General features: G+C 33.6%; 2 pseudogenes; one reads left to right on the forward strand and one right to left on the reverse strand.

The window, feature by feature from the left end:
• Positions 1-6,268: 6,268 nt before the first annotated feature.
• LOC129900499 (uncharacterized) lies at positions 6,269-7,320 on the reverse strand (annotated as a pseudogene).
• A 6,819-nt stretch (positions 7,321-14,139) lies between these two features.
• LOC129899407 (GATA transcription factor 26-like) lies at positions 14,140-21,593 on the forward strand (annotated as a pseudogene).
• The last annotated feature ends 5,783 nt before the right edge of the window (positions 21,594-27,376 follow it).

Raw genomic sequence — 27,376 nt, forward strand, 5'->3', positions numbered from 1 at the left:
ATCAGGAATATCAACAACAATATAAACAATCATTATACTTTATAACTTAACTAATTCCACCCATTTAATCCAACCAAAACAGCCCCTAATCCATAAATTCCAACAAAGCAACAAACAAGTTTATAACACTATTTTCTTCGTTCTAATCCGTTAAATCTCTAAACAAGCTTGATAATAAGGAAAAACAACACCTCAATCTTACCTTGAAATATAAGTCAACCACCTTAATACTCTCCTTCTTCTCTGATTTTAGCTCAAAGTGAAGACAACGCAACGTGCAACGTTTTTCTCTTCACGAGCTTCAGAAATCGGGACTCGAATTTGGGTCAAAAATGGCTTTTAATTCTCTCTCTCTATATATATATATGGTGTTTTAATTCTCTTACCTTGAAATATATGGCTTTTAATTCTCTCTCTATATAAACAAGCTTGATAATAAGGAAAAACAACACCTCAATCTTACCTTGAAATATAAGTCAACCACCTTAATACTCTCCTTCTTCTCTGATTTTAGCTCAAAGTGAAGACAACGCAACGTGCAACATTTTTCTCTTCACGAGCTTCAGAAATCGGGACTCGAATTTGGGTCAAAAATGGCTTTTAATTCTCTCTCTCTCTATATATATATATGGTGTTTTGGAAGTGTATTGAATGAAAGGAAAGAGATAAGGCTGAACTTATCTCTTACATGGTAAGAAATATAGGCTGACCCGACTTGGAATCGGGTTGGGCTGAACTTTCTGCCCATCTTGACCCTTCTTCCTTACAATATTCATAACTTTTTATTCCAATGTCATATATAAGCCAATGACCTATGGTTGGAAAGGTATTTCAATTATCTACAACTTTCATTTTATGGGTTTTCCCAAATTTTCAAATTTTGATAGGGTTATGTCCTCCTGAAGTCAGATCACCCAAAAACATAACTTAAAAAAAATATAAATATTTTTTTGAAGAAAAAAAAATAATTCTTAAAAATAAATTGGAGTGTTACAATATTAATATTAAAAAATTGTTCTTTAGTAATCTTTTTTTAATTCGACAAATGTTAAATATGAACTTTTACAAAAAAAAAGAAAAATGTAAATAACTCGTTTAAATCAGTACAAAATTCTCTAATTAGTTTTTTTTGTTTGTTAACATGAGTTAGTGACATTTATATTTTCCAAGTTATTATTATAAGATGCAATATAAGATGTTGATATTTGTAAAGTAAAAAGATCTAGAGATGAATAATATATTCATAAGGAGCTCAATACAAAACCTTGAGAACAGAAGGTTGATATTGACTTTGAAAACTAATGCTATTTTGTTTTAAATCAGTTTGTGGACAATTAAAATACTTCACCAAAATCTCATTATTCTCTCAAACCAATTTGTATTTCAATGTATAATCACAATTCACAATCAACCTTCTTAAAATTCAAAGAACATTCTAAAGAGATTAGAACAAAATATCTAATTTCTTATGCTGCAACTTTCTCTCATCCCCTTCAAAGTGTTGGATTTTTATAGGTGTGAATGAGAAATAAAAGGTTGTGACTCTTTCAAAGGGTTGTGACCGTTTCGAAAAGATTGTGACTTTTTAAAAAAGTTGCGACTATTTCGATAAGCCACAATAAGCAACTGTTCACACTACCTTTTGTTCTTTATAAATAGAGGATTTTTCTTTTATTTTTTATCATTGAATTTCTCCCTCTTTTGCATATATTTTCTTACAAATAAAATTGAGTCTTTGTGTGATTTCATTGCTGGCTTTTAAGTTTGCTGAAATTATTAAAATTTGAGGTACCGCTACTTCTTTAATAGTTTATCCATTTTATCTTGGGAGAAAATAATCCATAATTTTGGGTACAGTGAGGGGATTAAATTTCTTAAGAACAAACAGTAAATTTTGTAGACTCGGATATTGTTTTTCCTTTTCATTGTTATTTTTTCTGATTTGCTAACTTTGATACAGGAATAACAAACTTAAGGAATTTAACTTCACTGTTATTACTTTCTGTGTTCTTCTTTGTTGAATAAAAATGATAAAGAGATTTAATTTATCGGATGATGATGAGAGAAAAACTGAATTCAAAAGGCACCGATTTGGTGAAATGGTGCATTCTATAGAATTTTAGAGAGAAAATTGGGAAATTTCTGATGTTCTGATTATGCAAAAGTGATAACAAGTGAAGAAGAAATATCTATTTATATCTATCTAATTCTAACTGGATGAGCTGCCATAACTACTTCTAACAAACTCAACAAACTCACAACTAACTTGCTTTCTAACTGCACCAATATAACTAATTGCCAAGTAGGCAGTTTACAATTAATTAACCACTCAAACTAATCACTCGAACTACTATATTCAATATTCCCCCTCAAGCTAGATGTACTGAAGACATTTAAGACACCTAGCTTGGCTAACAAAAAATCATGTTGAGACCTTCTCAATGCCTTAGTCAGCAAATCAGCTTGTTGGTCTCGTGTGTTGATATAACTTGTCTTGATCAAGCCTTGTGGTATTCTTTTGTGAATGAAATGATAATCAATCTCGATATGCTTTGTCCTCTAATGAAAAACAGAATTTGTTGTTATCTGAATGGAAGGAAAGCTTTGATGCGAGGAAAGTCAGTCTATAAAGACAGACTAATTCTCTCTCTTCTGCCTATCGCTTTATCTAGCTTTTTTAGGACAGGTAATGCCAATTGAATAGAATCACCATAGGCCAAAGGAACAACCGTAACCACTACTAGTACACTCGCCCACCTACTAGATCTCCTCTTTTTGGGTAAAAGTCCTCAAAACAGTGCATCTCTCCTATAGGAAAAAGCTAGCAAGACCAATTCCGCCCTGAGACGCGCTATCTTTTTGATCAAGTCCAGTCTTGTGAAGGAAGAGGACTCTTTATGGTCGTGATACTTTTCAGGGGGAGATCACTACCCTTTTTGAGACATCTGACTGGGTTACTTTAAAAAAATCTTCAGCCTTGCTATCACAGTGTATAGTCACAGGATTATCTACCCTTATACCAAGTTCTTTGAATCAGTTAGTTACCCAAACCACTTCAATTGTCAACGTAGCTAGACTCCTGTATTCTGCTTCTGCAGAACTTCTGGAAATAGTGTTCTGCTTCTTTGATTTCTAAGATATTAATGACTTTCCATACTTCAACAAATATCCAGTTATAGACCTCCTGGTATTGGGGCCTGTAGCCCAGTCAGCATCACCAAAGCCAATAAGATGTGTATGTTTGTCACTACTCATAAGCAATCCTTGTCCTGGTGCTGCCTTGATATATTTAACGACCTTCAAAGTTGCATTCCAATGAGAAAGCTTTGGCCTGTGCATGAACTGACTAAGACTTTAAACTGATTAAGCTATGTCAGGCCTAGTGTTAGTAAGATAAATAGTTTTCCAATCATCCTTTGTTATCTATTTATGTCTGTAAACAACTCATCAGAATCATTTTGAAAAAAATCTGCACTTGTTAGTTTGATGTTGCACTCTAATGGTGTGGATGATGGTCTAGCACCTACCAAGCCAGCTTCAGAGATCAGTTCCAAAGCATACTTTCTCTGGTTCATGACAATACCCTGTGCTGATCTACAAAATTAAATTCCTAGGAAATACTTTAATTCTCCTAAGTCTTTAATCTTAAAATGATGATGCAGACCTGATTAGTCTCTTGTATCAATGTGGAGTCATTCCCTATAATCAACAAATCATCTACATACACTAGTACAATCACTAGTGTTGTTCCCTTCCTTTTAGTGAATAAAGAGTAATCTAGGTGACTCTGTATGTATCCTGAATGCAATAAGGCATCTGTTAACTTTGGATTCCATTGTCTGAAATCTTGTTTAAGTCCATACAATGACTTGATAAGTCTACATACTTGATGCTCTACCTTTTTATCAAAGCCTTTAGGCAATTCCATGTATACTTCCTCTACCAGATCTCCTTGTAAAAAATCATTGAATACATCCATTTGATAAATTATCTAATTTTCAGTTGTTGCTATAGCAATAATAGATCTCACAGTGACCATCTTTACTACAGGTGAGAAAGTGTCTTGATAATCAATTCCTTCTATTTGTCTATACCCCTTGGCCACAAGTCTAGCCTTAAACCTGTCAACTTCTCCATTTGCCTTATATTTGATCTTAAAAACCTACTTATATCCTATGGAATTCTTTCTTGATGGTAGCTGTATTACAGTCCATGTGCCATTATCCTCTAATGCATTAATCTCCTGTTTCATGGCCTCTATCTACCTAGGATCTTTGATGGCTTCCCCATAATTCCTTGGTTTTTCTCAACAGACATTTCACTTAAGTAAGCTTGATATTTGGGAGAGAGTTGACTGTAAGAAATATAGTTGGCTAGAGAATGAGGATGTACAGAGTCAGTCTCATGAGTGACATAATCCTTAATCCAAATAGGTGTATGGGATCGCCTTCTAGAAGTCTTTTGTCTTATCTCTTGCACAACTTCTTGTACTGCATTTTGGTCCATCACTGGAGTACATTCAGCAATCACTGGATCAGGTGTATCATCTGGAGCATAATGTTCATCATGTTTCTCAAAATTAGGTACTTCTGTAGGTGTGTCAACTCTCACATTGTCAAAATCACTAAGTTATTGTTCAATAAAAATTGGCATATGTTTATCCTGCAGTCCAGCGAATGGAAACACACTCTCTTTGAAAACAACATCTCTTTTTATAATAAACTTCTTGAGACTCAAGCTATATATCATATATCTTTTCTAAGTAGGACAATAACCCATCATAACACATGTATCAGCTTTGGAAGAAAACTTATCATCTTTGATAGGCTTGGTTGCATAACACAATCACCCCATTGTCCTTAAATAATCAAGTTTTGGCTTTACTTTGTAGAAAACTTGATAAGGTGACTGTCCTTGTAAGACTGCAGTAGGTAGTCTGTTTATCAAATACACAGCTGCTAGCACATACTCACCCCAAAATCTGATAGGAATAGACCCTTAAAATCTAGAGCCCTTGCTACTTCTAGTATATGCTTGTGCTTCCTCTCTACCACTCCATTTTGTCGTGGAGTGTGAGGGAAACTATTTTCATGAATGATTCCTAAAGAGGAAAACAAGGTTTGCATTCCTTATTGAAAAATTCAGTGCCATTGTCAAATCTTACTCTTTTTACTTGCATGTTAAAGTGATTGCTAACCAATGCAAGAAAGGATTTCGAAACAACAAAGATATCATTTTTAAATTTCAACAAAAACAACTAAGTCATCCTTGAATTATCATCTACAATAGTTAGAAAAAATTTGAACCCATTATGTGTAGAAAATTTATATGGTCCCCATAGGTCAAGGTGAATGAGATCAAACTTAGCTTTTATTCTGGACATACTCACAGGAAATGAAAGTCTAGTCTGCTTTGCTAAAGGACAAATTGAACAATTATCACATACTTTTACATCTGTTTTTTTATCTACTAAAGATAGTTGTCTCAAAACTTTGATAGAGGGATGACCTATCCTGTTGTGCCATGTTATGCAATTTGTATCACTTGCTTTTGTCATTAAGACCATGCCATCATCATCAGTTGTGTTACTACAAGAGAAATTATTGGGAAAGTAGTATAGACCTTCTATCTCCTTACCAATCTCCTTCACCTCTCCATTGAAGAGGTCCTGAAAAACACAAAATTCAAGAAAGAAATGAGTAGAATATTTCAATTGTCTAGTCAGTTGAGATACTGAGAGTAAATCATACTTAAACTCAGGCATAACCAAGACATTCTTTAATACTCCATCTGCTGGGATTACACAACTTTCTGAATGAGTAATTAGGGTGGTTTGTCCATTAGGTAAGTGTACTTTTATACCTATATGCTTATTAGAAACACTAACTTTGTCCAATTTATCAATTTTGGATGTCATATGACATGTTTCCTCTAAATCAACTAACCAGTTATCCCTCATGTTAACTGCATTATGCTCTTTATCACTAGAATTCATTATAGCTATACACTCTCCCTTTTTAGTAGATGCTGGACATATTATAACGTTATTGAGATTACCTGTCATATTAACCATGTCCTCAGTCTTCTCTTCTTCACCCAACAACTTCAATATCTTTTGGTGTTGACTGAGAGTGAAATTTGGCTATGCAGTAAGTGCCTGCATGTTAGCACGAATAGAGTTGAAATCATAAGAATCTTGGGAGTTTGGTCCTGTGTTGAATGGCCCATAAACATCATTGTTTAGCTCCTCATCATCACTTCTATCCACCTATACATTATTTACAATGCCCTTTCCTCTAGATGAATGCACTCCTCTAGCTGTATTTGTGTAGTTTTGATCTGCATTTTGTCCTGGTGGTCTCCTTTTAAACTTCCAATCTTCAGGATACCCAACGAGTCTATAACATATTTTTTGAGTATGTCCATGCATCTTACAATGATCACAGAACATATTTCAGTTCACTTTCTTTTTGGCATTGTAGTTACCTCTTCCGGTGTACATTGCTGCTTCAATCTTGTATCCATCAGTACGTGTGTTTTTAGTTGCATAAGTGCCTTTTCCTGCATATAATGCTGCAGCCTCAACCATATCACCACCTACACGCATGACTAAAGTGGGTTTTTAGCTTTCATCTAAGATTATCATGGTGTATGCCTTACTAACACTTGGTAAGGGACTCATCATTAAAATCTGGCTTCGTGCATGTCCATACATATCACTCAGTCCCATCAAAAAAGAAAACAAATGTAAGTACTGTATATGATCCACATAAGTTCTAGATCTGTCAAAATTACATGAAGGTGGTGATACAAGTGTATCGAATTCATCCCATAACAATCTCAATTTGGTAAAGTAAGCTGAAACAGTCAAGTTACCTTAATGAATCGTACAAATCTCTCTATGAAGTTGATAAATTCTTGATCCATCAACCTTATTAAATTGTTCCTTCAAATCTGCCTAAACTATCGCAGTATCTGAGGCATATACAACCCTACTCAATAACTCTTTTGATATTGTATTCATAATCCACGCTAGCACGAATACATTACACTTCTCTCATTGCTCCTATAATTAATGAGAGTAATCACTTCGTCGACATGTTCCAAGTACAAATCCAGTTTGATTTTTGCCCTGAGATTGATCAACATAGATCTACTCCATAGGGAGTAATTCTTTTCTCCTGTGAGCTAAATTGTGGTCAAAATACTTTTAGGAGTGTCCGATGGATGGAGGTAAAATGGATGGTTTCGTTTGGATTCAATTGCTTGTAGTGTCTCTGGTGCTGCAGTAGCCATTGATGTTTCACTTGTTTCAGGCATTGTAAACAAAGAAAACTCTGCTCAACATCAATGGAGGTTCCCAGAATCAACTGTCGTAGTTGAATCAAACAATCATTGAATCACAACTCTGATACCATGTAGAATTTTAAAGAGAAAATTGAGAAATTTCTGATGTTCTGATTATGCAAAAGTGATTACAAGTGAAGAAGAAGCATCTATTTATATCTATCTAATTCTAACTAGATGAGCTGTTATAACTACTTCTAATAAACTCAACAAACTCACAACTAACTTGCTTCTTAACTGCATCAATATAACTAATTGCCAAATAGGCAGTTTACAATTAATTAACCACTCAAACTAATCACTCGAACTACTATCTTCAATATATTCGGTGAAATTTTTTTTTGTTCACTTAATCTACTTGGTACATAAAACCCATGAAGTCCCTACTATGTACATGCTTGCTTCAATTGAAACAAAAAACGTAAGAAGGATTTTGATTGAGAAGTTTTGAATATTTTATCAATTATGCATAGCCTTTTATGGATTACTTATAAAGGCTATTTCTTGAATAATGAAGTTAGTTTCTCATATTAAACTTTATCTTACGTTTTATTATGTATTCATCTTTTATTCTGCCTGAGAAGAATAAATCCCAGTAATTTTTACTCTGCTATTAAGATTAAAGTCTGTGATTTTCTACTCGACTGGTACTTGGTTTGCAGATGTAAAAAAATTGTTGTCTATTAAATTTTAGAATTTGAAGTAACATTCTGTTGTGAAGAGAAACAAAAAAAATCAATAAATGGTGTTTTGGCGAAGCCATGAGAATTTCTAATTAGAAAATTGCAAACGAGGAATGTGGCAAAGTCATGTGATACAGAAAATAGAAATCATAAAAAAATTTAGACATTATTTTCTCGACTGATTATACAAATATTTGTAACCCAAAAGATATTGTTTGGTATGAAAGGGCGTATTTTGTGTAAAATGGTGAAATTGATCACATATAGTACCAATAATAGAAAGACAATATCTTTATTCTTTATCGATTTAAAATCGCCTACATCCAAGGATTGATTGCCACACAATTATTGAGGAAGAGAGTGAAATGATGTTGTGGCACCATTTCACTTTATTAGTAATATACATACTGGCTATATTAGGAAAGAGTCTCATGAAGTGTTGTTTGTGGTGGTAGGAGATGAAACTGTTTCATGAAAAACAAATGCATCATCTGGCACATACTCGTGTATGTACAGTGTTGAATTTTTGGTTTTTAGAGATTAAAACCTCTTGATTTTTGCTCTGTTTGAATTTGAATTTGAAATTGATTTGAAGTTATAAAAACTTCATCAACATTCAGAGTTCATTCGGTTGACAATTTGAATAATATAAAAACTTCATCATTAATTAGAAATAAGTTGTACAAAGATGTAGTCTTTAGTATTAAGTGGTCTGTCTAATTGTGGCAGAAGAAAAAAAATTACTAATGACATAAAATTAATAATTTTATGCCTTTAATGGATGCCTCTATGAATTAAACTTTGACAATATGTAAAGGTTGTCAAATGAAATGGAAGCACTACAATTCTTTTGTAGAATATTATCTTTAAAAGAGGCTTTATGCTACCAATATGTATTTTGATAGTATACATTTGAAAGCACGAAAAGCATTATGTGAAAAATTATTTTCAAATACTTGAAAAATATTTTTGAAATCATATTTAAAATGTGAGAGTTCTTTACTTGTGATAAAGACAGAATTAGACTTGGTGTCTAATTTAAATGTGGAAGCACAAGATATGAAATTGAATGACATTCTTATATTATGTTAGACCCACAAAATTCTTGGAGTATATTTTGATCGTTGAGTTTCTCTTTTACTAGTATATGATATGATATGACTAGTATGAAACTACCAAATTAAATATATATACATGTTCAAAAGAGTTGTGTTCTCTTATGAAAAAGTGTTATTTAAAATGTTGTGATCTTTCATGAAAATATATATCTACTAAAATACAATTATTTGTATAGGCATGAATATTGATAAAAAAAATCATCTGTCATGTTTTGTGTCATAAAGAAGCATTTAGTTCACATGCTCTTATTGGATCCGATGAGATTATGCTCATGGGTAATTCTGCAACAACCAAAATTGAGTGTTATGGAAAGGTCTTCTTGGAAAGGACATCTAACAAGGTGTTGACTTTAACAATGTTTGTATTTGACAAAGTTATAATAAGTAAGAACAAAGAGCCCGTTTGGATGGACTTTAAGTTGGTCAAACCACTTATAAACCCCTTTTTAGCTTTTGACCGTGTTTACCTAATGCTAACTTTAAGCCATAAAATTCTTAAAGTCAGTCAGAAATAAAAAGTTAGGATTTCTAACTTTTTTTTCTTAGTGCTTAAAGCCATTTTGTTTGATCATGAAAATTACTTTTATATCCCTTATATTTTAACTAAATTCCCAAGCTACCCCTTTTATTCTTTTAACCCTAAAATTCAAATACTTATTTTCAACATAAGCACTTTTATTCAAACATTCAACTGCTTATTTATAAAAATAACTTTCAACACTTCAAAGTTCTAAAAGCACTTCATACATAAAAGTTATTTTTTTTAAACTCATCCAAACGGGCTCAAAATATTTATAGAAAAAGGTTAACCTCATGGAAAGTCTTTTCAAACTCAATATTTCTGGTCTTTCTTACTTGCTTGAGTGAAATTATTTATGGTATGAACGTTTGGGACATGTCAATTACAAAACGTTGTGAGAACTAATCAAATTAGAAGTTTTATCTAATTTTGAGTGCAATAAATCAAAATATCAAGTCTGTGTTGAATCTAAGTATGTTAAGCATCCTTATAAATCTATTGAAAGGAATTTAGATCCCATATAATTAATTCACACTGACATTTGTGGTATGAAGTCAATACCATTTCGTGGTGGGAAAAAATATTTTATAACTTTTATTGACGGTTGCACTATTGTTATGTCTATTTGTTGAATGGTAATGATGAAGCAATAGAAGTCTTTAGGCAATACAAAACTGAAGTTGAAAATCAGTTGGGTAAAAAGATAAAAATGTATTTACTCTTGGTAGAGAAGCAGTCTCTTGGAAATCTTCCAAACAGACATGTATCGCTTACTCTACAATAAAATCTGAGCTTATCGCTTTAAATTAGGCCGGTGAATAAGATTAATGACTTCGAAATTTCTTGAAAGATAATCTTTTTTGGCCCAAATCTTTGGCACCAGTATGCATGCATTGTGATAGTCAAATTGCAATATGTAGGGCAGGGAGCAGGATATATAACGAAAAGTCTCATCACATACGATGAATACACAACATCGTTAATCAACTACTCTCTAGTGGAATTATCACAATTGACTATGTAAAGTCAAAGGATAATGTGTCGGATCCACTTACAAAAGGCCTAACTAGAGAGAGAGTTGAGAGATCATCAACGAAAATAGGACTACGGCCGAGGACAAATCATCGTGGCATTTACTTTACCTAGAAGACTGGAGATTCCAAGATCTGGGTTCAAGGAGATCAAATAGAGTCATTGATGATGGTTCAACATTATAAAAATAATTTCTAATGGTCTATTCTCATGATGAGACAATGTTTAGTAACAAGGATAAATGTATTAAGACTTTTTAATAATTTAAGTTTGATACAGGATATATCAAATGATGTATTTACGGAATAACACATTTAGAAATCACCTATGTAAGTGAAGTGTAAGTCGCTTTAAGGAGAATCCGGTAAGGCCAGTTCTCTACGCACTTATGAACCAAGAGGTGTTCATGGATGAAACGAACAAATCAATGAGAACCAAAAACAATTAAATGGTTGATTGTATGACTTATGTTGTCTAGGTATACATCAAAGCTCGACGGTTCAAAGATATCAAATCTACTAATTGGCCGAGTATATCTGATATATGTTCACTACGGAAAGTTCAAAGGAAAACCTACTTATCCAAATGCAATTAATCCTTACTTACGAATTACACAATTTTTCATGCATATGTTTTAACAATAGCCATTCCCCATTCATGTGGGGTATTGTTGGGTCTTAAAGGTGTGAATGAGAAATAAAAGGTTGTGACTTTTTCAAAAGATTGTGACCATTCCGAAATGTTGTGACTTTCCTAAATGTTATGACTTTTTCAAAAAGTTGCAACTTTTTTAAAGAATTGCGATTTTTCTGAAAGGTTGTGACTTTTTCGATAAGCCACAATAAACATCTGTTCACACTATTCTTTGTTGTCTATAAATAGAGGATTTTCCTCTGATTTTTTATTATCGAATTTTCCCTCTTTTGTATATATTTTCTAACAAAAAAAGTTGAGTCTTTGTGTGATTTCGTTGCTGGCTTTTGAGTTTGTTGAAATTATTGAAGTTTGAGGTACCGCTACTTCTTTAATAGTTTATCCATTTTATCTTGGGAGGAAATAATCCATAACCTCGGATACAGTGAGGGAATTAAATTCCTTAAGAACAAACAATGAATTCTGTGAATTCGTTTTTTTTTTCCTTTTCATCTTTATTGTTTCTGGTCTACTAACTTTGTTTGTTACCTCTGCACGCATGTACTCATTTGAATGAATTGTTCTTTTTGAATATATAGAATTTGTAAAATTGCTGGTATTTGACACTCTTTTCAAGTCAAGCATCTTGAACCAAGTTGATCAATGTCCTTGATGGATCTAAGCTGCTTTTTACTCGATGGTACTGTTAAACCTTCAAGCCCTTCATTATTGATTTCTTGCTTATACTATTTGGCTGCCTCTGGTAATTCTTAGAGCTTGGACTTTACCACGTGCTGCTTCATCAATGTCACCTTGATCTTCAACTTGCTACTCCAGTAACCTCCTATGGTTTTGTCTGACCTTTAATTTGATGATTTACATATTTTGATTTTCCGTTGTACCCAACAGTGTTTGTGTTTACTCTCTGTTTCTCTCCGTACGTTTTTTTTAGAAGCTGGCTTTGCATTATTTTAACATGTGCTTCATTCACTTATTGTATTGTGATGTCAAGGTATTAGGAACTTAATACATAGTAGGGTTGGCTTCAGAGTCCACTCTATTACTTTACTGATGTTATGTGCCAGTCCTGGTGCTTTGGCTGATCTTCTGGCTTGAAAAAAATGGGTGAATGCTTTCAGGACGCTGCTATTGATGACTATTTCTAGCCAATAAACAGGGAAGCAGAAGCAATAGTGAAAATGCAGCTTGAAGGAGAGGAGAATAGAACTAAGGAGATGATGAATATCCTGCAGAAACAAGCTTTTCTTGAGAAATATCAGGTGGAGAAACTAATAAGTGCAGAAAATGTGGTCAAGAACAAACACGACCAAGTTAAAGCATCTACATAGATTCCGCCAGAAGTAAAAGATGATATTGTAGAGGTACAAAATTGTTCTTGATACTGAAACTATAAGAATTCCTATAGTTTTACTTCTTAGATATGGCATGGTTTTGGCGATCTGAATGAAAAAAAAGAGAGAAGAAGATCTGCCTGGCTGTCCCTTTCAGAGCATCTGATAAATTTGGAACGAGTAGAGGCCGGAATCTGCCTTTGTTTATTTCAGTTACACATGCTAGTCATGTTTCCTGTTGTAAATTATACATTGTCGCAATGGAATTTTTTCGTTTCATTCTCAGCATAAAGGTGTTAATTGTTCCAGTAATCATATTCAGCTTCAGCTCTATAACTGATTATTTTTGTTACTGAAAACAGAAGAAAACTTGTAAAACTAACACAAGAGGGACAAACTTGTCCATATGTTTGATTGTAATTATCAAAGGTCAAATTAGAGTTCACAACTAGAACAAGTTTGTATAATATCTGAAACTCTAAAGAGGCATTTAGTACAACTCAAAACCCCAAGGGACTTTTTATGTTTCAACTCTCCTATATTCACAACACACTACTCTCAAGTCTGGACTACATTATATAAGACATAAATGTTGACAACCACTTTATTGAAGACCTAGTAAAAATGAGAACCTAGTCAGTGCATGCCAATGAGTGGGACCCTAATCTCTTTAGGAGGAGAGATCTAATGGTCAAAATGTGGCTGTGATTGTGAAGAGTGAAGACCAATAACTAAAGCACAAATTGCACCAAAGACCTACTACTGCAAGATAAATTAAACTAATCAACATAATGTCATCACAAGAATGTAGTGTACTTTTCCTCCCATTTTAATTTGTTTTTTTTATTTTCTTTTTAAATTTATTTTTAAAAATAATATTTAATTTTCGACATAACGTATTTAAGATCATAAAATTAAAAAATATTTAAATATATTTAACATATTTTTAATTAAAATTACAAAATTCCGTACTAAATCAAAATAAGAAACATATTGAAACTAACAGAGTAGATGTTGTTACTTATCAGAAATCAATATAGGCAGAATGTTGATAAAAAGGATTCAAACAAACTTCTTTGTTTCTTTCCTCTTTTTTGTTTTGTTGCCATTACTTTTCTATTCCTTTTAATTTCTTATACTATATGTTTCTTTTTAATTTTTTAAACCATAAAAAATAAACCTAAATATCCTAATCTTGATCCTTACTTTAAGAGTAAATCTTAGAAAGAACAATATAAATTAAAAAGGTTTTTTTTTGGTGAAGGAGTTTGCAGGGTGGGGGGTTGGAAAAAGTTCCAAATGTTAGTGGTTATCTGGAATAACCTTTAGTCAACAAAGGACTTAAGCAGTAATATTCTTCATACTTAAACAATAAGGTTTATTTATTTACAAATTTAAAAATGGAAGCAAAAAAATCAATTTCTATTTCCAATAAATAAAGATTGGAACTTTTCAAGAAGATTTAACACCAAAGAAAGAAGAAAAAAAAAACATCTAGTATTACTACTACATTTACAAAAACAACAAGAACCCCATTTCCGTTCACATTTCACCTTCCTTTTTCCTAAATGTTCATAAAATTCCTTTAAATTTCAGTACCCATTTTTCTTCTTCATTGGATTGTACAAATTCTCAGCTGAAAAAAAAAATCCCATCTTTAATCCCTTCATTACTTGTTCATAACTGCCTTTTTCAGTGGGTTTTCTTGGACTTTTTATATACATACTGTTCTTGGTCTTCTTGGGTTTTTGGTGTTTCCATTGTAGAAAAGCTTTGATACCCAGTAACATATATATATATATACCATATATAAGATACTGAAAAGAATAATTTAACAGATATTTATTTTATAAGTACTTTTCGTTTTCTAAAGGAAACAAAAAAAAGTTTTGAAATTTTATTTTTTTCTATAATTAAGGGACAAAAAGAAATTGCACAGATGGGAAAGCAAGGACCTTGTTATCATTGTGGTGTTACAAGTGAGTTCTTGGTTCTTCAATGTATTTTATATCTCTCATGAATTTACTAATCTTCAGGGAAAAAAAGGAGTCTTTTTAGCTCATAAAATTGTTCCTTTTATTGGATTAGTTTAGTTGTTCAATTATTGAACTGGATACCCATATGTTGGTTGCTTCTTAAAGGAAGAGATCACTGACCACTAGAAAATGATGAGTGATATATGTTGTTATTCATTTTATTATATGTTATGCTTGTAGATTCACTTAACCACCATGAGGTAAGGTAAGCTCTGCATACACTCTTCCTACCCCCGGCCCACTCGTGGGATTGTTGTTGTTGTATATTTGCTCAAATCTTGCTAAGAATCTAAAGGAGAACAGGCAATTATCGAGGTCAATTTGAATCCTTTAATCATGAACACAACATAACTTTTGTTTCGTTTTTATAGGTCAATGCAATTTGGGGATGTTTCAAACTTTTGTCCTGTACTTCTTTTCCTTGTTCCCTTTTGTGAATGTGCAAATGTTCTCAGGTGTCACTTTTCATGCCAATGAAATCCTTGCTCTTTGACATTATAGTTCCTCTAATCATGCACACATCATAAAAATGCCCACCGATGAAGACTGGTCTTTTCAAAGTTCATCTTACTGATCTTTATAATTGAAGGGTGATCATTCAGGCATATATGTGGCTTGATTGTTACTCATTCATATTTTCATATAAACTCTGGATTTCACATCGCTGGTGTAGTAGCACATTCTTAATCAGTGTTCTCTGATCAAAGGTTTGTAGTGTTCTCTTGTGTTTTCTTCACCTCATGAAATGAGCTCACTGGTTTCAAGTTGATATAGTAATCAGTATTTATCTTGCTTGGGTTGTCTTTAACATTGAAACTGTGGCCTCACATCGACAAATGTTTGCATTAACAAACTTATGATGTTTTCTTAACAACCAAAATCAATCAATCAAGTCAATCAACTACTACTCAATAACTTGTTGTAATCGGCTATGAGTATCCTATATCCATTTTCTCTACTCAGATGCAGCGCATCACGAAGGTAGTAACTTTGTGAGTGATATCTTCTTGAAATCCTATCTTGTCTTTTTCTGCATAACCTATCGCGTTTGGAACTTTCATAGTTCAGCTAGTCTAAAAAAAGACTTGTTAAATATGGCTTTCCCCTCCATTGCTGATGCTACTTGAAGTAATCGTTGACATTGGGAAAAGCTTTTTTAGCTTTGTACCCAACCTACGTAACACATGTTCCGAAAGATGAGGTGAGAAATTGGTTGGGTTGCCTATAGCTATGTCTTTCGGCTTGGGTTTACAGGAAGTTATTACTGATGTCACATTGTTTTAGTAAATATGTTGTCCCAAAGCAAATGTCTTTAGAAGTCCACGCAATGCCGTGACTTTCAATGTTCAAATTCAATCTAGTTTTTCAGTCCTATTTATGGCGTTCTAGTCTTGGCTTAGTTGTTCTATAAAAGATTGGACCTTTGGCTGTCTTGTTGTACGATGAAGAATAATTTCCTTAGTTCACTTCTCTTGACAACGATTATCAGTTATGTGCTTTATCCTGTTGTTCTCTCTTTCTAAAAGTACACGGAAGCAGCTGCTAGTATTAATTTTTACCTTCACAATTGAACCACTTGAAAAAGAAACCTTGTATATCTTTCCATTTATTTGCATACTAAGTGACTATTACAGTGCATTGCAGTAGCCAGCTATACCGCTCTCTGCTTTTCTCAAAAGGAAACTCCATGCTCCAGTGTTCATTGCCCATTTGATGTTAGGCAAATAAATTTCCTTTGCCCTGTTATTGCATAGATGTGCCCTTTGTCTCCAACTCCATGATCTTGTTTTCTTGCTCCTTTATGTTGTCTCCATTGCCAGTATAACTTTTTCTTGGTAGCTGGACCACTACAATGCTTATGGATTTTTGCACAGGAAAACTTTCAATCTCTCATTTACATCAGAATAGTTCAAGTTTTGATAGAGTTAATTGCATTCAAAGGAGAGGTTCGCACTTGGGATTGTTCATGGGCTTATAATGCAATCCTGAATGGAATTTTTCACACAAATCCTTCTTTTCTCTTCCATACTTGAAATGCAAGATCCTGTCCATATTGCATGTTAAAGTAAGAGCAGGCATAACTCCTATATTACCCCTTTAATACAAAATAACTTTCTGTCCCAAGGTTTGCCTCTTCACCCCCCCCCCACCCCCCAATTAATGGGAAAAAGAGAAAACCAATTAAGAAAATAGAAGTGATCAAATTCACAGTGCATATTTAAGAGTATTGTTGCAGGGGTGTGCTAATGTTCTTGTAATTTGTGTGGAATTCCTTGTTTCAATTCTCAGATGCCATTCTTTCTTCCCTCCGTATCTATGTAGAATACACTCTTAACATCAACATATTGCTGCAGGCACCCCACTTTGGCGTAATGGGCCTCCAGAAAAGCCAATATTGTGCAATGCATGTGGATCTCGGTGGAGAACAAAAGGAACCTTGGCAAATTATACCCCTCTGCATGCAAGGCCAGAATCTGATGATCTAGAGGATTATAGGGTGTGTAGGGTCAAAAACATGTCTTTGGAGAACAAAGAGGCAAAGGTGCTGAAACAAAAGAAAAATCATGATAATACTGTAGTTAGAACTCCTCCTGATTATTATCAGGGTTTCCTTAAGGGTTTAGATGAAGATACAAGCAATAGGTCAAGTTCTGGATCCGCCATCTCAAACACTGAGAGCTCTGCACAATTTGGTAGTACTGAAGCAAGTAATTTGACAGGTAATTCATTTATTAATGCAGGCTTTATTTCCAAAGAGCCAATAAACTTCAAAGGCTTGATAATATTGAAACTGAATTATTTGATTCATCAAGATGTAGATATGTTCCTGTATATCATTACTTGTTAGCTACTTGAAATATTCTGTAGGCTGTCAGTTTTGGTGATGCTGTGAGTTTTTGTTCTACGTCTTTTGATTGAATTACCAATATTACACTCAGGGTTAATTCCTTCTCTGGTGAAAACTTAGTGGTAATAGCTAGACCTTTCTCCTCTTCTCTGAATCAAATCAAAGAAATTACTTTGAATAGTATCTTCTTTCCCTACCACATATGATATACATCCTCTCGCCTTCTCTTTTCTGTTCTTTGTTTATACTTTGTATATGTCTTGTGCATTCTAACCTTCATTTCGTAGTTGAAGCACAAAGCTCACTGACTTCTTGCATAATTCAGTGATTCGATGGCTTCATGAAATATTTTCCCCTTAATTGTGCTATCAGGCCCTGCCCAATCCAACAAATGGGAAGCAATGGTGCCTTCAAGGAAGAGAACCTGCATGAGTCGTTCAAAGCAGTCTTCAGTTGAAAAGCTCACTAAAGACCTGTGTACCATCCTACATGAACAACAATCTTCATACTTCTCTGGATCTTCTGAAGAGGATTTGCTTTTTGAGAGTGACAAGCCTATGGTCTCTGTTGAGATAGGACATGGAAGTGTGCTAATTCGACATCCAAACTCAATAGGTAGAGAAGAAGAATCAGAAGCCAGCTCCCTGTCGGTTAATAACAAGCGGCGTTATGTAAATGAGGCTTATTCACGATTGTCTACCCCACCTGTAAATATTAATAGGGGTGTCTGTTTACCAAATCTGGGCACTGAGAGAACCAAGAAGCCTAATAGTCAGGGAATGGAACAACACCAGGCCAAAAGGTGCTTTCTTCGTTAATCTTGATAGCATGCAAGCATGTCTTGAGAAATTAAAGTGCTTCTGCATGTGTTAGACGGGAAGAAAATGGATATGAGGTTTTAAATGCCTGAATATCCTGTTAATGTTAGTTGTGATGTGGCTCCACGTCAGGAAGATATATAAATCAGACCAGCCCAAATGATATTTCATTACAATTACTAATTGTGCTGTAAGCTTGTGGTGGCATCAGATACCATAATTCAAGCTTGTGATGGCATCAGTTACCATAATTACATAATTCAAGAGCTTGGAATCCTTTTCTTTGCCTCTCATTTTATTTTTAAAATGCAGGGATAAAGATCACCTTGAAAAATTGCACATTCTTGGACATCATACTTCACCACTGTGCCATATAGACCTGAAGGTCTGTTGCTGCCTCTTGATTTCATTACGAATAAATTTTTGTTTCATCCAATATAACAGTGGAATACTTCCTACAAGGCCCACTTGTCTGTGCATCTGGAATACATTTCGTATTCCAGAATATTTCCTTGTGTTCATGGATTCGGCTCGTCTGTAGATATAAAAATGGTCTTCTGCTTTTGATTATCATTTGAATATGTTTGAATTAGAAATATATTGCATCTTGCAAAGATTTGCTTCCTCTATGAATGAATTTGACAAATTTTATACGTGATTGTGGCTCTGTTGTCAATTGTTAATTATTATCGGTACGAATCCAAGCAATGCTCTGCTTCAGAACTTATATCATTATGATAATATGGTTCAGGATGTACTTAATTATGAAGAGTTCATGAGGCATCTCTCAAGTGATGAACAAAAGCAACTACTAAAATACTTAGCTCCTGTTGATTCTTTTGCACCCGCAGATAGGTTTGTACAATTTACTTCATATTCATATCCCTTTTAATTGTCAGAAGTCTTTATAGCATATACACCACTGAACTATTAATAACAAAATCATTTTCAATGAGAGGCAAGAATCAAGTTTTCTTCTTCTTCTTCTTCGTCCTCCTTCTTCATCCTCGTCAAGCTCTGATTGTGTTTCTCTTGTTTCTCTATCTGCAGTCTTAAAAGCATGTTTGAGAGCTCTCATTTTGAGGAGAATTTGTCTTCCTTCCAGAAACTTCTTGCAGAAGGTGTTTTCGATAGCTCATTGTCAGGGGTGAAAATAGAAGATTCTAGGACCTTGAAGAGGTTAATATTGTGCTATTTAACAAAGTCAAAGTGGGTGGAAAAGTATAACCTTCTCAAGGTTAGATCTTCTGTTTTTCCTTTTTATGAACATTCTACTTTTTCTAAATAAATAGTGCAATTTTACCGAAGCTAATCTTGTTTGGGTTAGAACACAAAATATATAAGTAGTACCAGTGGTTATGAAGTTACAGGAGGGCCCAATGCTATTGGCACAGGTCATTCGGTGAATATGAAGAGGCCATCGGAGGGCACCATCCAAAGTACGCAGGTTGGTGCCTCTCTTTTTTCAATTTTTGTTTTTTCAACAATGTTATGGCATCCAACAAATTCCTCTTAATTGCTTGACTAGTTCTCTTGGAAGTTGTTGAAGTGTGAAGCCATCTATCTAAAAACTTAAATTGTTAGAGAGAGCACAATTTTGTTTACTTAATTATGTCTTCAACACGCTCCCTCACGTGGGGTTCTGATCTTTTTAATGTACCAAGCAACTGTGAGTTCTTTTTTTAATGGGTGGCGGTGAGACTCAAACATAATACTATGTTGAAGTGTGTGACCATCTCATCTAAAAGTCGAAGTTATTAGAGGGAGCATAGAGCATGCTATTATTTACTTAATTATGTTTTCAACCACAATAAATATTTAACTGAGGATTGTGGGAGGAGATCAAAATTTACATGTGTGAGAGCTCCAAGCAGAGATAGCACAAAGAAGATAGATACGAGGGCTTAAATAAGTTTGAACATTCTCAATAAGGGTTCTAGCATATTCATTATATCTGGTATTGCAATCTGCAAGGAACAGATAAAAGAATAGGGTTACATGGGGTAATAAGTGAGCATCATAGACAGTGAGATGTGGTAGAATATCTTGGATGCGGAAGGTATCCTTGTGTCTATTACTGTCCTAGATTGCAATGCATGGGGTGTCTAATTCTCTAACTAGTTATTTTACACATTGCATTTTGTGACATAGCTCGTAAGACAAGGTCAATGTCATGGCCTACTGTCTTGAGGTGGCTTGGTTCACGCTGGATAATTGTTAGGAGAAATTACCTATTGAAATGGAAGATGGAAATAGGGAACGAAAAAGTCCATCTCGATAGTTGTCTCTCTCTCCCTTTTTTTGACTATACCTACGGACCTTTCGTCCCAGTACATATCATGTAGTAAACAGGCAAGTAGTGACATCTAGGTAAGCATTGCAACTTATTCAGTAAGGGGGGGGGGGATATTGTTTCTATATAATACATCAATTGTCTAGTCTCTATCTTATATACAACCCCAGAGTGTGTGGGAGGGGATATAGTGGATCTTTTCTCCAAGTAACAAAAAATTCCCTTGCTCCATGCACTGTATGTGCTTTGACAATATCATCGATTCATATAGAACTAATTTTCAGACCATTTCGCTTCAGGTGCAAAGAAAGCAATGAAGAGCCCCAAGAGGGTGGTGATGAAAAGTAGCTATGAGCAGAAGGAACTAGTGGACAACAATAGCTCTAGCTTCAGTCCAAAATGCCTATTTCCCTTGCCTTCTAATAGTGTCCCTGTGCTGGATTCTTTCCATGTTGCAAATGACCAGGACGTGCTACTGGATGTGCCATCCGACAACTCCTTTGCGCAGGCAGAACTCCTACCAACATCTAATTTTGCTACACAAGCACACACCAGTAGCAGCTCTGTATATCCACATCTTGTACGTCCCTAGTGGTAGTATCACAGTTTGCATTTTCATAGGGCATCTAGAAGCTACTTCAGCCAAACCAGATGATTGTGTATGCATGTTCCTCACCAATCATGTGGTTATTTGCTGAAAGAGTTGGATGTTCTGCTGTTTATTTTTCCCCTTTGAGCTATACTAAACAAAATTTTGGATTTAGCTGATGGATATGGTTGTCTACCCTCTTTTTGTTCTTTCTGTAAAGACTGACAAACATTGTATAATATAGCTGAAAATGCGGGGAAGATGGTAATGTCCAGCACTTGTATGCAGTAAAGTTTTCCAACATAATTGGAGACAGCCTTTCTATCTGTTGGTTTTTTTATGACAAGATTATTCTTCGAAAGGCAATTCAAATTTCAAAAAGGAGGGAACTGAGTTCCTTGTTCCTTCCAAGTATGCCAGCAATTGGCATGACGGGTAGTGACTGGGAGGTTTACCCCAAGAGAACCACACAATGGTTTGTTTACAACACACCCAGTGTAATCTCACGTGTGGAGTCTGTAGAGGATAGAGTGTATGTACGCCTTACCCCTACTAGGGAGCTAGAAAACCACGCAATGGTTTGTTTCTTTCACATTAGTAGTTTGGGTAACATAATTATAAAATTTGTATGTTAGGGAAAAAAGAAGACTCACTAACAAATAGGCAACTGCTTATCTCAATTTAAAATTTGCTTAGAAGCTTGTGATAATGTGTTACATCATTAGCTACCCGCCAAAGGGCAGATTCAAGATTTGAACTTTATGATTTCGAGATTTTATTGAATTGACTAACCATTAAAGTAGGTTCGAAATTTAATATTTACACATATTTAGTAAATTTCTTAATACATACAGGGTTTGATTCAACGGAATCCGTCATTCATACTGTACATTTGGCCAGGTTTAGTGATAATTTACATCAGTCAACCAAAGCAATAGCCAGTAGCTTAGAATATCATATATATATATATATATTGAACAGGGTTGGCGAGCCAGTGGGAGGTAGCAAGTCCGAAGAAATAGACGAGGTGTACGCAAACTGGCAAGGACACTAAATATCCTAGATGCACACAAACTGGCATGATCACTATCGTTATCATATATACAAGTTTCCTAACTAGCTAGTGAAGTCTACCTTTAAAGCACCATTTACAACCTGCAATAGCTGGCAGTTCTTCAATCTTTGCAGGTTTCCTGACCTGAAATCAATCAACAAATAGCTCCCGTGACCACCATCTAGGCTGAGGAAAAACCATATCACGCCCCTTAGCAGTCTCAAAAAAGTCTGCATCCTTGTTTTCGCTGTTCTTTCCAAAAGCCACCATTGTATCTTCTATAATGTCCTTGAACTGCCCCTCCTTCATTGCCTTCCTTGCAACATCCTTCACTTCCCCATTCTTGTCTCCTCCCTTCATCCATAATGGCAATTCGCGCCTTCCACTAATGCTTCCATCAACACCAGCAGTACAGCTTTCCTGAATCCCATTTGCATGCTTTTTTCCATGAAAAACATGATTGTCACCATGTTCAGACTCTGTTACTGCAAAATCCACAGTTCTCTTTATTCTATTATCGTCAACTACTTCATCTTGCACAATTTCTTCAACTTCTAAATCTGTGATTTCAGCATCTATATCAACCACGATTTGTGGAATTGAACTCTGCATAACACCCAAGTTCTTCTCACAAATCCTGATTCTCTTCCTCAACGGTTCATCAATATCACCCTCTGAATACTCAACTTCGTCAATTCTTTCCAATCCATCACCTCCATGACACCCATTTACTGTAATTTCTAGAGGTTTTGAAAACCCTAGATTGCCATTATCCTTCCCTAAATCAACCCTCTCCGTACCATCTCCATAATCCGCCGCAGCGTCTTCAACGGCGGAAACATTACCCGGTAAATCTACGGCTGTAGCCGTAGTAGGTCTCTGATCATGGAAGCCGGAGATATAGGTCTGAGAATTATGATGCTCTGGAGGAGTATGTATTTTTTCATTTTTAAGAGTGGAAGTTTGGTCAATTGAGTCGGTAGCTGTGACTGGAAGTGATAACATGATAATTCCGAATTGTTTTGACGGGACCGGCGATGATGACTGTGAGGCGAAAGATTCAGGAAAGTTCTCGAATTCCACAGCGAACGGGCAGTTACGAAGCTCCTCTTCATCGACGGCAGTGATACAGTTCCTGATAATTCCGGCGAACGGGCCGTCGGGTTCGTCCATTTCCGGCTATTTCACGGTGTGTGTGTGTGTTTCGTCGGAGGAGAACAGAACGAAATGGAGTGTGTTTATTTTTCGAGGGGTTTATAGAAGCATTAAAATATTGCCGCTTTTTCTCCCGCCTACCCGCCTGTGACATTAACGGTTACCGGTTCTGGATAATCCAGACCACGTTGGATATAATTGGCTACTAGTTTACGTATGACATAAATTAGGTCACATAATACATAAAAATGTCCTTTTGGCCGGTTAAGATATTATGCCTTTTAATTTGAGGTATGTGTGTAGATATTTAAATTTATATAACATTCAATAAATAGATATATGTGTACTACATGACATAATACACATAAGATGCAAATTATCAGGTAGGATGTATGTATCTACTTGTTTAATTATATACAAGTTTAAGTGTCTGTTTGTGCACACTTAAAATTGAAAGACATAAATATTAATTACGGTCAAGTTAAAGATATGTTTATATATTTACAACATGCCTTGCGAGGAAAAGTTATTTTCTCTTGAGGATGTGTGCAACGAAAATAAAAATATTTGAATTAAAATTGCCTAATAAAAATAATTTATAATATGATTTAAGTGGTCAGTTGAAATGGTTTGTAATTAAAGTATCTAAATAAAATTTAGTGATAAAGTCGAATTGGTCCTGCGTGAATGATGTTTACAATCATTTCTTACGAGTGATCTTGCTAATTTGGCTTATGAGAACACGTAGGCCAATTAATTCATATATATATATATATATATCTCTTCTATTTTGATTAACTTTACAAAAATATTCATGTACTATTAATTAATATCTTTATTATTGCGCGAAGCGCGATTATATTCACTAATTTTTTAAAAAAAAACAAGAAAGTAATGAACCCAATCTTATCATTTTATACCGTTGAGTGATTGTTGAGTAACTATTAACTTGTCTGTTATATTATTACGTTCATATTATCTGCTGTGTTTAAAAATATATTACATGTAAAATTGAAATATTAAATAAAATTTAAGAATATTAAAAGTGATACTATATATATTTTAGCTTTACTTATTTAATTTTCATACGTTAGCAAACTAATAAATCATATTTTACTCTGTTGTATTAACATATCCAAATTTTCATTTGATATATAAAGTACATAATTAGATATACATTCATATCATATCTACGAATTCAATCTATACTTTTTAATAATTATCTATTATTTTACTATTGATTAATTATGTATTAAATTTAAAGCCAAATATACTAAGAGTCTGAGATTCACTACTTTTTGAAAATAGCCTAAATTAATGCACTACCCACTTAATTATCTTCCTAATTTACTCATTCACACTATATCGATCTACTCTCTCCTAATTCTCCGCTCCCACGTTTATCACCCAATTTTCTCTCCTCCTTCCTTCACATCCATCTAAAAACTCTAGAGAAATTGGAGCACTACAAATCAAAAGTTTAAGTTTTATAACCAATTCAATCATTATTTAAGTCATGCATATAATTTTCATCCCTCAAAAACCTCAAGCAATCTTCTTAATAATCAAACACTGGCAAAATCAGTGGTGGAACTCGATTTCTTCAGCATGGAGAAAAAGTTCAGTATTATTTTTCTTCTCTCATTTCACTAATTTGTTACGTAAATTTGTCTATATATGCATATTGATCATGTAATTTTGAAGGCCGATTTTATTGGATCGGTGATTATTGTAGAAGCATCAAAAAGCACAAGCGTTTTAGGTCAAAATATATTTCCGATTAGGTGTACATGTATTTGATAAAGTATACATATATATATACATACATACATACATACATACATATATATATATATATATAAAAAAAATTAAGAGTTCGTGTATTTGATAAAGTGTACATGTATCTGAGTTAATATTATATGTATCTATAGGAAAAGATTTATGATGCTCGAAAAAAATGGGAAGAAATTTTAAATGTTTGAATTTTTTTTTGGAGAAGAAATTTAGGAAAGAATGCATGATTTGCTCCTAAATTGATGTGTTTCAATTACATTCCATGTTTAGATACACATAATTAGATGTATCTTCGTAGCATGTATCCGAGATACATGTATTTGGACATGTCAGATACATGTTTTTAGGGATCAAAATGTGGTAGAAAATGTAATATTGAAAACCCACTGAAAGATAGGTAATTAGTCATAAGCTAGTGAGATTTGTGTTGTTTGCCCCTTTTATATATAATAATTTTTGTGCGAATTCAAATATGATTTTCTTGATCATTTTACATAATTTTACCTATTAAAAGACTACATTAGAAAAGGAATTATAAAACACTAACATTTTTCATAGTTAACATTATTTGAAAAAAATTGTGATTAAAAAATAATACAATTTAACTCCACAAATAATAATAACACTAAATATATTGCAAAGGGAATTGAACTTTTCAAGAATATTAAAAATATTTGTGTATATAATGGATTAATTAATATCTTATATAGCATAACTATGACAAACTTGTTAAATTAAATTTGAACCTTTTAACTTATCATTCATTAGTTTATAACGCGCTAAAGTGTGAAGTTTGTGTCATATATGTTTTTAATAGGTCATTCATGAGAGATTAAATTAGCACACATAAGTAATATTAGATTGTTTAATGAGTACAAATCTTAGTCAGTTAAGATGAGTAAAATTTAAAATTGATATCTGATATTATATATTAATTATTTCAAAGTAAATTTCATTAAAACCCGTCAATTTATTAAGAGAAATGAAAATAGATATCTTTTGTTAATATAAACTTTGGGAAGAAATAAGGCAGTTAAAAGTTCAATTTCTTTCGTTTAACTTTTCAATATTTTTTATGTTGTTTAATTTAGAAGAACATATATAGAAGTATTGTATTGTATTTCACTTTTAATTGTTGAATAGTACATGTATTTTAGAGATAAATGTTAAAAATGCATCTAAACTATCATATTTTTTTGAATTTCATATCTAAACTATTGAAAGTGTGAGTTTCATACCTAAACCATCACTTAATAATTTGAACAACACACCTCAGTAGTGTGTATAATATACTCTTTCTTTTATTTGCAAAAACCTTGTCACATGACATTGCACATAAATAAAATATTTTACATTAACAAAATAAACTTTTAGTATTAGTTAAAAGTTAAATATCAAAGTATTACTATCCAAAAAAATATATTATTTTTTAAAAGAATAAAATTTAAAATATTTTTCTCACCCAACTCTACCACCTCCCCCCTACCCCATCCACCCCGTCGCCCATTCCCACTCCCCGACAATCCCTCGCCCTTTTTTTTTTTTTTTTTATGAAATTGTTACAAAGAAAATTAAAAAATAAACTAAAAATTTAAGGTGGGGGTACGGTGAGAGGAAGTGGTGGAGTAGATAAGAAAAATATTTTATATTTTATTTTATAGTATTTTTTTATATAGTAATACTTTAATATTTAACTTTAATTGATATTAATAATTTATTTAATTTTTGCCAAGGTAGAATGTTTTGTCTATGTGAAGTGTGATGTGAGAATTTTTTTAAAAATAAAAGAGAGAGTGTAGTACACACACTATGATGAAAGTGTAACAAAAGAAAGATATGTGTTTGTCAAACTAATAAATTAGGGTTCATTTGGTTGGAACAATTTTTTCAGGATTAATTATCCTGGGATAAGTTATCCTGACATAAGTTATTCCATCATGTATATGAGATAACTTCTTCAATCCCTAAAATAGTCCTAGGACTGCATAATACTTTCAACCAAACACAAGATTAAATAGTCATGTATTTTATCCTTTGGATTATTATACCTTATACTTCATACCAAACAATTCCTATAGTTTAAATATAAAGCTCACACTCTCAA

This window comes from Solanum dulcamara, chromosome 8 (genome assembly GCF_947179165.1).
Source record: "Solanum dulcamara chromosome 8, daSolDulc1.2, whole genome shotgun sequence".
In the NCBI taxonomy this organism is placed as follows: Eukaryota; Viridiplantae; Streptophyta; class Magnoliopsida; order Solanales; family Solanaceae; genus Solanum; species Solanum dulcamara.